Source organism: Miniopterus natalensis, chromosome 5, assembly GCF_054644295.1.
Source record: "Miniopterus natalensis isolate mMinNat1 chromosome 5, mMinNat1.hap1, whole genome shotgun sequence".
NCBI lineage: Eukaryota > Metazoa > Chordata > Mammalia > Chiroptera > Miniopteridae > Miniopterus > Miniopterus natalensis.
Genome location: NC_142085.1, coordinates 56,420,537 through 56,432,817, shown reverse-complemented (window position 1 = coordinate 56,432,817; position 12,281 = coordinate 56,420,537).

Sequence of the window (12,281 nt, the reverse complement as noted above, 5' to 3'; positions counted from 1 at the left end):
AAAATCACCATAATGGAGTTGAAAAAATGCCTTCCATGGGCTCATCAGTAGACTCGAAATAGTTTAGGAAAGACTCAGTGAACTGCAGGTAGGTCAATAGAAACTTCCCAAACTGAAATGCAAAGAGAAAAAAACAGAAAAAACAGAACACCATCCAAAAATGGGGGTCATTTCAAAAAGTGTAACATAGGTATAATCAGAATACCAGAAAGCAAAGAGAACAGAGCAAGAGGAATATTTGAAGTGATAATGGCTGAGAACATTTCAAAGTTAAAGATACCAAACGACAGATCCAAGAGGCTGAGAAAACACCTAGCCGGAAAAATTCAAAAGACAAAACAGCACAGGTTTCTCCTGTTCTCGCTGCAGAAAACCAAAGACCAATAGAGAATCTCAAGAGAAGCCAGAGAGAAAGAGTGAAATACAGGAGTGCAGGTTTGACAGTTTTGAAACACCTTTTATCAGTAGTCCTGAGGCCAGAGGTGGTGATACTTTATAACACCTGAGTCCTTACCTTGGAGTCTGGATTTGGATGGGAAAAAGTTGCATTTTTATACTTAGTATCCTCTAATGGAAATTTAGCATTTCTTCCATTATGAATGTAGGAACAAACCGTAATAGTAGCATAAGCAGAACTTGGGAATATGTTATGTCACATTTGTTGTTGTAGATCTTGAAATACGTACACTCACAATTGGAAAATTATTGTGGTTATTAGACCTGCCCCAAGATCTTGTGTAACGTGTTAAAGAGAGACACATTTTATCTCCCGTTTTAAAAACTACTTTAATAAATGTATTTCAACAATTGGTTTCTTTTGTAACCTTATGTTTCATTTTATTCTTTTATAAAACCTAAGTGGGGATCTTTGGTATAAAAAAGTTAGAAACCCTCGAATTAACAGATTCTGAACCCTCCTGTCACGGGGCGTCGTCTGGATGTGCCCCGCGCCTGCACAAAGTGGAGCAGGTCCGCTTGCTGTTCCCAGGGTGTACATGAGGAGGGGGAGGGGCCTGGAGAGCAGCCAGCTGCCTCTTGAGTGCTTGGGCTTCAGCCTGGGCTCTTCACATGTGTTACCCCATTTAATTCTGAAAACAAACCCTGTGGACTGGGTATTATCCCCGTTTTACCAAGAGAAGAACTAAGACCGAACTGAAGTAATTTGCCCAAGCTCACACAGCCAGTGAACAAAGAAACGGATTCAAACCCGGGTCTTTCTGAGCTAGCACCTGTTCCTGTGCAGCGCTGGCAGCTAGGCCAGGGCCCTGGCAGCTGGTGCCTGCGCACGGCTGTGCCCGGCCTCCTGGGCCTCAATGCCCCTAGGACTACACGCTTTGCCCTGACATCAGCGTTGCTCTCAGAGAGGCCACCGCGAGCAGAGGCTCCTTCTCGTCATCTAAAGGAGAGTTAAACATTTAAGAGAACTTGGCTGTAACACTGGAGTGGCCATCCCTGCTTGGCAGATGTAAACACTGCAGCTTTGTCATTCCTCGGCTTTCTCGGTACATTTCCTTTCCTTTCTAGCTAGATTATACTTTAATCCAGTTGTTTTCATGTTCAGTAAACCCCAACCGTGTTTAACCGGTTTATTCACCAGAGAGTCTTGAGGTGAAGAAAGTTTTGTCCTTTCAACTGCCCTGGGGATTTGTCGTCTTCTTTCTGCAAAGGGATTTTCTTGCACCTGTAACCTGAACGCTGTGACCTGTGGTGGTTTTTCCCCCCACTATGAGCAAATTTGTGAGGTTTGACTCTTTGTGTGCTGCGGAGCTGAGGACGCCCTTCTGTGAACATCTCCTGAGGACAGTGGTGGTTGACGTTAGGGGTGCTGACCGTGTGGCTCTCGCTTCCCCAGGGCCTGGCTGCTCCCGGCCACTGCAGCCGCCCCCCTGCCTCGGCTGCGTGCTTCAGAAGGGACCCACATCCTGGGCGGCCTTCTAGAGAGGGTTGCTCGTGAGCATTTTGGGAGTTGACGGTCTCACTTAAACTGAAGTGAATTGGTCTCAGACGACAGTCAGTGTGGTGAAATGACAGATCCTCAAGCGCACTGTCTGGTGGAAGGGTGAACTGGCACAACTCCCAGGGAGGGCAGTTTGGCAATAGCTTTCAAACTGTAAGCCTGGGGTTCCACCCCGAGGGGTTTATCTCGCAGACATACTTTCTGTTTCAAGAAATGATATTTATGGAATACAATATTTTCTCAGATTATTAATTGAATATCTCCGAAAGATTATGTAAGAAACAGGTAACATTGATTGCCTGGCTGAGAAGGGGACTGGGTGGCCCAAAGACAGAGAGGAAAACATTTCACCATATATTCTTTTAAAAAACCCTTTTTATTTTGAAGTAATTCTAGATTTATAGAAAAGTTGTAAAGATAGTACAAACAGTTCTCAAATAGCTCCTCACCCAGTTTCTCCTCATGTTGACATTTTATATGGTCATGGTATTTTTGTCAAAACTAAGAAACCAGCATTTGTACATTACTATTAACTACACTCCAAACTTTGACTTTCCCCAGTTTTCCCACTTAATGTCCTTTTTTTGTTCCAGGATCCAATCCAAGAGACCACATTGCATTCACTCATCACATCTCTTTAGTCTCACCTGGTTCTTGGAACATTTTGGATTTTGTATCGTGATTACTAACTAGTCAAAAATAAGTAAACTTTAAGAGTTAGGCTTACAGAGTCTCAGGAGGTTAGCGCTGTAAGGAATCTTAGAAGCGATCCAATTCAAGCTTCTTATTTTTCAGACACAGGATGAGACTTGTCCAAGGGCCTCCCCAGAGCCCAGTCTAGAAACCGGGGGTGGGGGGGTGGGGGGGGGGGGGTGGCAGGGAGTCCAGGGTCTCTCAGGAGTAGTACAAAAAGGATAAGCTTTAAAGTTAGCCAGACTTGGGTTCAGATCCCAGCTCTGAGTCCTTGGGCCAGTAGGTACTCTTTTTTTGGTCTGGATTGTCTCGCTCAACATGTTTTAAGATACAACCATGTTGTTGCATATTTCAGTAATTTGCTTAAAAGACCAAACAAACAAACAAATAAGCAGTTCTTTGAGGAACTAGTTCTGATTGCAAATAATTTTTCAAGAAAACTGTTTTTCCGTCCTTGATCTCTACTTCTTGTGCTGAAATGTGACACCACTAACCACACTTTCTCCCCACCTGGGAGCACGCGAGCACCTTGGGCCCGGGGAGGGGCACTGAGAGAGGAAAGCGCAGTGAGAGGCAATGAGAAGAAAAGTAAGTTCTGATACAGGCACCAAGACACATTCCATATTAAGAAGCAGGGATTGATCTTCTATATGAAGCGCAACATTCAGCTGTAGAAAGAGCTGAGCTCTGGGTTCAGAGCAGCTGTGTGACCCGGGAGATGTCTGTCGCTCCCCTCCTGGGCTCCGGTGTAAAATGACGGGAGTGGACAGCTCAGCTCCACGTTCTCTGCTGTTTCCCACTGTCATCTCTCCTCCCTCACAGTCACGCCCTCATCAATCCCCTCTCTTTGGCTCCCATGACCTTGTTTTTCCTGTAGGTAGATTTCCTGTGGACACAGCAGATGGGCAGGTTTTACCTGAACTTGCACAGGGATTCCCAAGAAAACAGGCACCTCTTTATTACCTTCCAACTTCATGTCTCTCCACAGACCCTTCAGCACCTGGAAGTTCCTTGCAGTCGAGACTGAATCAGTCAATGCTCCAGCTTTGGAAATTTTAAATAAATTTGGCTACAAAATAAATATAAACAATAAAGCACCAATATAAATATAAATACAATAAATATGCCATGCTAGTAAAAATAATTTAAAAAAATAAAACCACCTGATAGATTGCTTTCACCTGATAGATGAAAAAAATAACTTACCCATAATCCCACCATTTTTTCCTATGCAGATTTTCAGGTAATAATAATACCACGACAATAATCTCACAGATAATAAATGTGGAGGGTATACAAAATGGGGTTGTGCTACATTCTATTGGAGATTTTTATTATTTCCAATTTAAAAATAGTATAAATAATACTATGGTGAGCATCCTTATGCATAAAGCTCTTACTAAAGTTTAGGTTTTCCTCGAAGCCAGAGTTCCAGAAATGAATCTAAAGACTGAATGAGTATCTTTGGCTTGTGATACAGGTCACTAAATTATCTTTCATGAGAGTTGTGCACCCACTTTCCTGTGACAGCCTTCCGCAAGAATTCACTGTGGCATCTTTTACTCGGGGAAGATGCCTTCCTGGCAGGTGGATTCCTTCAGCTGGGTGCTGAAGTTGGCATCCTGACTCCGCCGCTGGCTCGCTCTCTGGAAGAGAGATACTATTTCCAGGCCTCAGCCAGCTATTTGGACAATATAACCTGCCGACCTTATCTCCCCTGCGGTGCCTGCTTATGTTTCTAAACTATAATGGTGGCAGTGAATACAGTGGATGGATTGCTAGCATTTTTCCTTCTTTGTGGGGTCTGAGTTCACTTGCGGATGAGATGAATTTTTTTAAACCATAAAGTACCCAAAATTACCTCTCACTACAAATTGCATAGATTCTCCATTTCTTTCATTTTTCTGCTACTCACCTGGTCATCTTCCCAAACTCATACCTGCTGCTTAAAGCTAAAAATCAACTTCTCTTCCTACCTGGCAGGATTGATTTAAATAGCTCTTTAGGTAGTTTGCAATCTCCTAGAGAGGGACCCCTTCCCCTGCTTTTTCTCCCTAAGGGGGTGTCCCATGTCCTGGGGGCTAGTGTGCAGAAATGCGCTCCTGGCTGTAGGAAGTGGGGGTGGGTCCTCAGGCACAGAGCCCTGGGGAAAGGCATCTCTGATGCCCACAGCAGGCATCTGTGCCGAGCTTCATGGTGACTGTAAGCTCTGGTTTCCAGGTTTGCCCACAGCCTGTGGTGGTCCCTGGACAACAGGCCCCACTTCAGCTCTTGCTGGCTGCTGACTGGGAATGTCTTCCAAGTTCTCCAGATAGACACAGGCCAGGGGGCCACCCCTACCCTCTGCTGGGTGGCCTGTCACCTTGCCGTGCCATGGTGAGCCCCTAGCTCTTGGGTCAGCTCCCACATCACAGGGGAACTGAGGGAAAATTAAACCTTAGGACCTTGCTTTTCCTTTTGACATAAACAGGTTGATGTGGCTATGCCCAGAGCACTGTGGGAGCAGCGTCAGAGAGCTGCGGGTCACCAGAACCCACACAGGCCTGGTTAAGTTATCTTCCCCTTAAGTTATCTTCCCTTCCCTAGGCCTCGCCTCCTCCAGTTCAAAGGCCTGAAAACTGAGGCACAGACCTCAGCCTGGTTTGCCTGCTTCTCTCAGTCCATCCTTCCTTCTATCATATTCAAGGACGAGAGAAGCAAGGAGCTTTGTTTTTACACACACACACACACACACACACACACACACACACACACACACACACACACACACCGTTTACCTCAACCCCCAGCTAGCTCACCTCTTGGCTTCACTGTCGTGGCCCAAAGCAAAATTTTCTCTACCCTGCGAAGCTCTGTAAACTGGGTTCTCTAAGTGCTGCCTTTGAAAAAGGAGAGAATAAAGGATTTGAAAAACCCAAAATAATAGCCTGGCTCGTTGTGTTATTATAATGCTGTTTAAACTAGGAAAATAGGCAAAAATGAAAATAGTTGTATTAGGGAGGTGGAGTCACAGATGATTCTTTCCCCTCAGATTTTCCTATAGCATTATCTAAAAAAGAAAAGTCAGTTTTCATGTTTTTATATAATGTTGTATTTGAAATAAAATTACCCCTCAGCTGCTGCCTACTATATATGTATGAGACAGTCCACTAGGTGCTGTGTGTGAGAACCTGCACTAGCCAGCCCAGCCCGCTCAGGAGGGCACCCAGCTGCAGTCCCAGGGCCACCCTGATCACAGGCTCCCTGCAGGCAGCAGGAAACCTGGAGTTCCTCTGGGCTGAGAGAGGGGTGCAGAGTGTGCACTGCTCCAGGCTCAGCTGCTGTTTATGGGGCTCCAGGGTATCTCTCAAGGGGTTGGGGAGGAATGTGTTGCTCTGACAGCCTCAACCCCACTTCTGAAATGCAGATAACCTGGACTCACTGCCCCTCCCCACCAGACTGGTGTTACCCAGTGTATAAAAGAATCCACAGATCCGGGTTCTCAGCTTTCCATTGCAGAGAGCTTGGGGTGGGCAGGGAGTCGCCGGAAGCACTGTTGGCAAGAACTGGCTTCCTCCTTTTGACATCCAGGGAGGACAGCCTGGGAGCTTACTGGTCCCTGTGGGCAACAGGCCATAAAGAGCTTGGGGAGTCAGTTCAAGGGGCACAGCCCCCTCCTCCCACCTCCCACAGCCCCTGGATGCTCTGCTCCGAATCACAGGCTGCTGCCAATTACAAAAGGACTCTTAACTCTGTTTCGCAGCTCCTTGATTGATCGCACTGGTGAGTGAAATTATAAGCCTTAATGATCACGTTAATTTCTGGGGAAAGGAAACGGTCAGAAGAGGTTCTCAATCATAAGCGCCACAATCAGCTGGGTGAGTTCAATGACAGGCCAGAGCAGGGAAAGAAGGGAAAGAATTAACTTTTTTAAAGGTCACCAGTGAGTAGGGGGAGAGGAACCAGGCATGAGGGATGGGGAGCACGGACGGTCCTGGAACCTGAACTGGAGCCCCTGTCCCGGGCTCCCAGCCAGTGGCCGGCATCAGTGCTTCTCACCCTCAGTGGCACACTGGAGTCGTCTTGGAGCTTTCAAAGACACTGCGCCAGAGACACTGCAATTGGTCTGGGATGCAGCTTAAGTACGGAGAGTTTTGAAAGCTCCCCAAGTGATCCTATGCGCAGCAAGAATGAGAACAACTTGTGTAGATGAAAGGATTTAAGGGGCAAGAAGTCAAGGCGGGGCACATTTGGAAATGTGCTCAATCTGATTAGTTCTTGCCACCAAAGGGACTTTGTTCTCATGGCGTCCTGGCCCCACTTAAAGATAATGATGATGAGAAGAGAAAGAGGGAAATTAAGCATCACTGAGCCATCACTGCTCCTTTGTACAGATGGAAACACTGAGGTACGGAGAGATGAACTGATTTATCACAGTGATCATAACTAGAACCCCCGCCTCTTCACCCTGGCCAGTGCTCCTTCCATTAGGCTCATGGGTTGGCCAGGGCAAAGAAGATGCCCTGGACGACACTTGAGGGGACAGGAGCTAAGATCTGTTTTCCATTTTTCATAGTGAAGGGACCCAGGCCTCCTCTGCCCCTTGCTCAGTGTCTTGGGACATAACCATTGACAGTTATTAAAGATACCAGGGCCACAATAAGTCCACCTAGCTCCCCTGAGGACCAAACCTGTGGCCTTGGCCTCCTAAATACTTTGACACTACTCACGGTTTCCCAGAAGAGCATTGCAACACTTTGGTACATGAGAAAGATGCCCCGGCTATGTGGCAACATCCTGGCCTCCTCATTGGAGAGACTGCCCTCTGCACATTGCAGATGAGCTCAGTGGCAGCTGAAAGCTCTGATGACCCTCCTCAATAGTCTATATGCAATATTTGGAGAAAAAAAAGCCACTTCATGTTCCGAAATGAACTTCAAAAATCTAAAAACATGATTTAAAACACAGACTACATAAAAAATAAATTTGTGGTAAAGGTACTAGAGCTATTCAATTAAAGTTATTGTTCTTAGTTTCTGTAAGTGATTATAAAAATGTGATTGTAAAATGAATGGCTGAAGATTCTTAGAGCAGCATCTTAGCAGCAGAAAATGTCTTCCAACTGCTTCTACATTTTCATTTATCTCTTTCAACCTTCACTGTGATGTGGGCACTCTCAAAAGTTCACAGAAGTGGCCTGGACTGAAAAATTTGGGGAACCAAGTTCTAACCATGGGTACAGGGCGAGACCTCCTTACCCAGTCCAGTAAGCACTGTAGTACAGGCATATTCATAATAGAAACATATGCATCCTCTGTGTTTTTCTAACAGCTTCTGAAGTGTTCATCAAGCCTGTGTCTGATTAAGCACTTTTAAATTCTGAGCAATGAAATGGTTCCTCTCATACCCTCTTGGCAGGAGTACAAATTGATACAACCCTTTTGGAGAGCCATTTGGCCATATGTATAAAAATTAAAAATGCATATAGCCCTGGCCAGTGTGGTTCAGTGGTTAGACTGTCAGCCTGTGCACTGAAGGGTTGCAGGTTTGATTCCCAGTCAAGGGCATGTACCTGGGCTGCAGGTTCAATCCCTGGCCCTGGTCGGGTGAGTGCAGGAGGCAACCAATCAATATGTCTCTCTCACATTGATGTTTCTCTCTCTCCCCGCCTCCCCATCCACTCTTTCTGTAAAAATCAATGGAAAAAATATCCTCAGGTAAGGATTAACAACAACAAAATTGCATATAACCTGTGACCCAGAAATGCCAGTTCTGAGAATTTATCCTACAGATATACCCTCCCAAGTCCACAGAAGCGCACATGGAAGAGTGATTCTTTATAGTTTAATTTATTAGTAAAACCCTGCAAGCAACCAAATCTATCAACAAGGAATTAGTTGAGTAAACTGTAGGCTACCCATAAGATGAAATACTAGGAAGATGTTAAAGAGAATGAGTCCAGGCCTTATGTACCACCAGGAGAGGCACACACACACCAAAATAACTTGCAGAAAAATAGAAGATTTCTGTTTTTATACAAATCATTAAGGATGGCAACCGCAGGGAGTGTTTCTGGCCAACAGGTTCAGTTCTTGGATTCCTAAATTGTATTAAAAACCTTGAATTCTAAATGAAATAATCCGGGAGTCTCAATTCAGTTTCTGACCTCGTCCCCTCTTCTTTCTCAGCCCTAGAATCAAAGAATAACTGAAAAGTAACTCAAACACCAATGTAAGACTCCATACCTACTGGTCACAGGACATAAATGATACTTTTGAAAAGTGACCCTTCCAGGCTTAGAAAAACCATTTGTCAAAAGAGAAGCACTGAAGACGGGTTTCTGACCACAGTAATCACAAGGCGGGGTTCATCTTCTCTTGTTTGTATATTCAAATTGCATGTATTAGAGTTTATATCTTGAATTTATATATTTACCTCCCCACAATACTGGCCTTAATATCCAGGCAAGCAGTGAAGTTAAAATACACAGGCTGCATCCAGCAGAAACCCTCAACTCCTAGAAGAGACAGCTACTGGGTTTTCAATTCTGGGCTTTTCAAATGTTGCAAGCCAGGTTTGATTCTTACTATTGATGGCAGAGATGCTCGAAGCAAAGGCCATTCCAGTGAGAGTCAGTATTTGTGGCATATCACAGGAAAGTTACTCCCTTTGAATTTTACTGAGAATATTTAAAATAGATTACAGTAGGTTATGATTGTGACAGATTTTATTAGAGGTCAGTGATACCCCCGTTCCCCTCCCCCAGGAGAGGAGTTCACTTGAGGTTGGGTTTAGCCTCCTGTCTGGCTTTGGCCAGTGGAAAGCGAACACTGTGACGTGAGCAGCAGCTTTAAATGAGCGCGCACAGATTGGCTCAGCCTCTTGCACTTCTGCACCCTGCCAGGCACAGACGTTGCTTTAGGGAAGCTGTCAGCCCAGAATGATGAAACACTGGAGCACACTCGAACACAAACTGCATCCTCGAGCCAGGCCCGGCCGAGACGCTGGAGACCGGCAGTCCAGTGAGCAGGAAACACAACTTTGTTGTTGTAAGCTCTGGGGGTTATTAGTCAGCATTATTGAAGCAAAACTTCCATAACACATGGGTTGACAGCCTTGGACCCATCACTCAGCTTTACCAAATCTTGTCGTAGGTCTCATATTTGTTTCTAGTCTTCTTTTGTCTTGTAAGATAAACTATTTCAGAAACATTTGAGGGTCCTCTTGGTACCCTTCCCCAGTCCCATCCATTCCCAGAGGGAACCGCTCTCATGCAGTTAGTGTTATCATACTCATGTTTGTTTTAAACACTTGCTATACATTTATATATCTATAAACATGATTTACTTTAGAAATATCAAGCTGTATGTATCCTCTGCAATTCTCTTCTCACCCATCCCCCAACACTGTATTTCAGATTTCCCCATGGACATGCTGGCTCTAGTCTACTCGCTTTAACTACTGTAGCCCTGTGTATACCACAATGTAACTATTCTCTGTCGGTCGACTTTTGAGTTCCTTGCTTTTCTTTAAGACTAGCTTCTCTGTGGAATCAGTAGACAAGAAGTAGGTGGCTGACTGAACTTGCACACATGCGATCTGCCAGGTCGGGTTAGTGAACAGTTGCCCGTGTCTGTGCTCCAGACCCTCACTGGAGCTGCTCCCAGGAGCCCACAGTGCCCGTGGCCTTGGGCACCTCCAATTTCCACTGACCTCTGGCAACATCTGAATGCACTTTCTACTGCTCCTTCCACATCTCACTCCCCAGTAAAGCTCTTCACACTTTATCTTTTTGATCATTAAATAATTTTAAGTTCCCGGTCAGGACTGAAATGTTGGCTAGAGAGTTAGAAACAGGAGAAAGTGAATGAAGACTGTTAATCGCCCTCTTCCTTCCTCACACAGCAATTTTTCTAACAGATGCAATTACACTCGAGAGCGGCAGAGAATGGAATCTTATGTTTTATTTCTTTATTCATCATTTTACAAATGGGATTCGCTGTAGAAAGGAAATTGCCTTTGTAGTTCATGTCTCCAGGCCGAGGGCTCTGAGCCTCAGTTGCACACCGGCTGCCGCTGCCCCCTTGTCTCTGGTAGGGGAGGGCCAGCCGGGGGGAGGCTAAGAATCAGGCAGAGCTCAGGTCCATTTAGGTTCAATATATTTTTATTCTTTGTAAATACAATGAGTACAACCTTTTAACTTCACAAATCAGTTAATTCACTTTGTACAAGAAAAGTTTTACTCAACCTATGATAGTCCAAGTGCTGAATATTTTTCCTCAGTGCTAGAACCTACTAAATCAAAATGTGAAAAGGGCAGCAGCTATCTTAAAGGGTTTGCTTCTACATTTCCATAAGCAGAGTCATACCAAAGGAGCAGCTTATAGTGTAGAACGGCGGGGGGGGGGTTGTGTATGTGACTGTGTGTGTATGACTGTGTGTAGGTGGTGTTTCCGTTGTGTGTGTGGCTGTGTGTGTGTGGTGTGTGCGTGTGTGGCTGTGTGTGTGTGTGTCATGTGTGCCATGTGTGTGTGGTGTTTCTGTTGTATGTGTGTGGTGTGTGTGGTATGTATGTGTGTGATGTGAGTGTGGTGAGTGTGGTGAGTGTGGTGTGTGTGGTGTGTGGTGTGTGTGTGTGTGGTGTGTGGTGTGTGTGTGTGGTGTGTGTGTAGTGTGTGTGGTGTGGTGAGTGTGGTGTGTGTGGTGTGTGTGGTGTGTGATGTGTGTGTGCGTGGTGGGTGTGTGTGTGGTGTGGGGGGGAGGTGTGGGGGGGAGGTGTGGTGTGTGTGTGTGTGCGTGGTGTGTGTGTGTGTGTGTGGTGTGTGTGCGTGGTGTGTGTGGTGTGGGGGCGGAGGTGTGGTGTGTGTGTGTGTGTGTGGTGTGTGTGCATGCACACACTCAAGGCTTCACCAGAACCCAGCTTTCTGAAAGGCATGGAGTCTCGGGCGTTAGCAGTGAGTCCAGCGAGAAGCCTGCGGGCTGGTCCCCTCGAGGCCCGCCCAGCGCCGCGTCTGTCCCGCGGCTCGCCCAGCGCGGCCCCGCCTTTGGCCTCGGCGCGTCCAGGGGGCCAGCGGCCTGCCTCGCTCGCCCTCAGCTCCGCTTCGTTTGGTTTCGCTGACTCTGTTCTTCCCGTCGGCGTCTGTTCTGCCAGCACAGCTCCTCCGTCTCGGAGCCGCCCCGCGGGGCCCTGCGAGGATTCCCTCGGGCGCACCCGCCCCTCCGACGGGCTGCGGGCGGGGGGGGGGGGGGGGGGGGGGCAGGAAGCAAACCTCGCGCGTCAGCGCTTCTCACTCGCTCAGTTCTGAAGGCCACTTAATGATGTATTACAACGGAAGGGAAACTTGATAAATCTCTTGATTTTAAACCTAGCCATTGTTTTTAAAATAAAGTCTCCATCATCAGGAGTTCCCAAGGCTGCTGCGCGGCGTTACGCACAGAGCTGTGGAAGGGAGTCTACTCACGCTCCAGCGCTGACCCTCCCGACGGTCCCGTGACGGGCCGAGCGCGCGGCCTGTGGCAGCCCCCAACCTGCCCCTCCCAGGGCGCGGCAGCAGCGCGTCCCCCGCCGGGGGTCCTGCCCGTCCCCCTCCTCCCGGCTGCCCGGCCCTGGGTGAGGCAGCAGGTCAGCGCCGCTGCAGCGCTGCGATCGCGG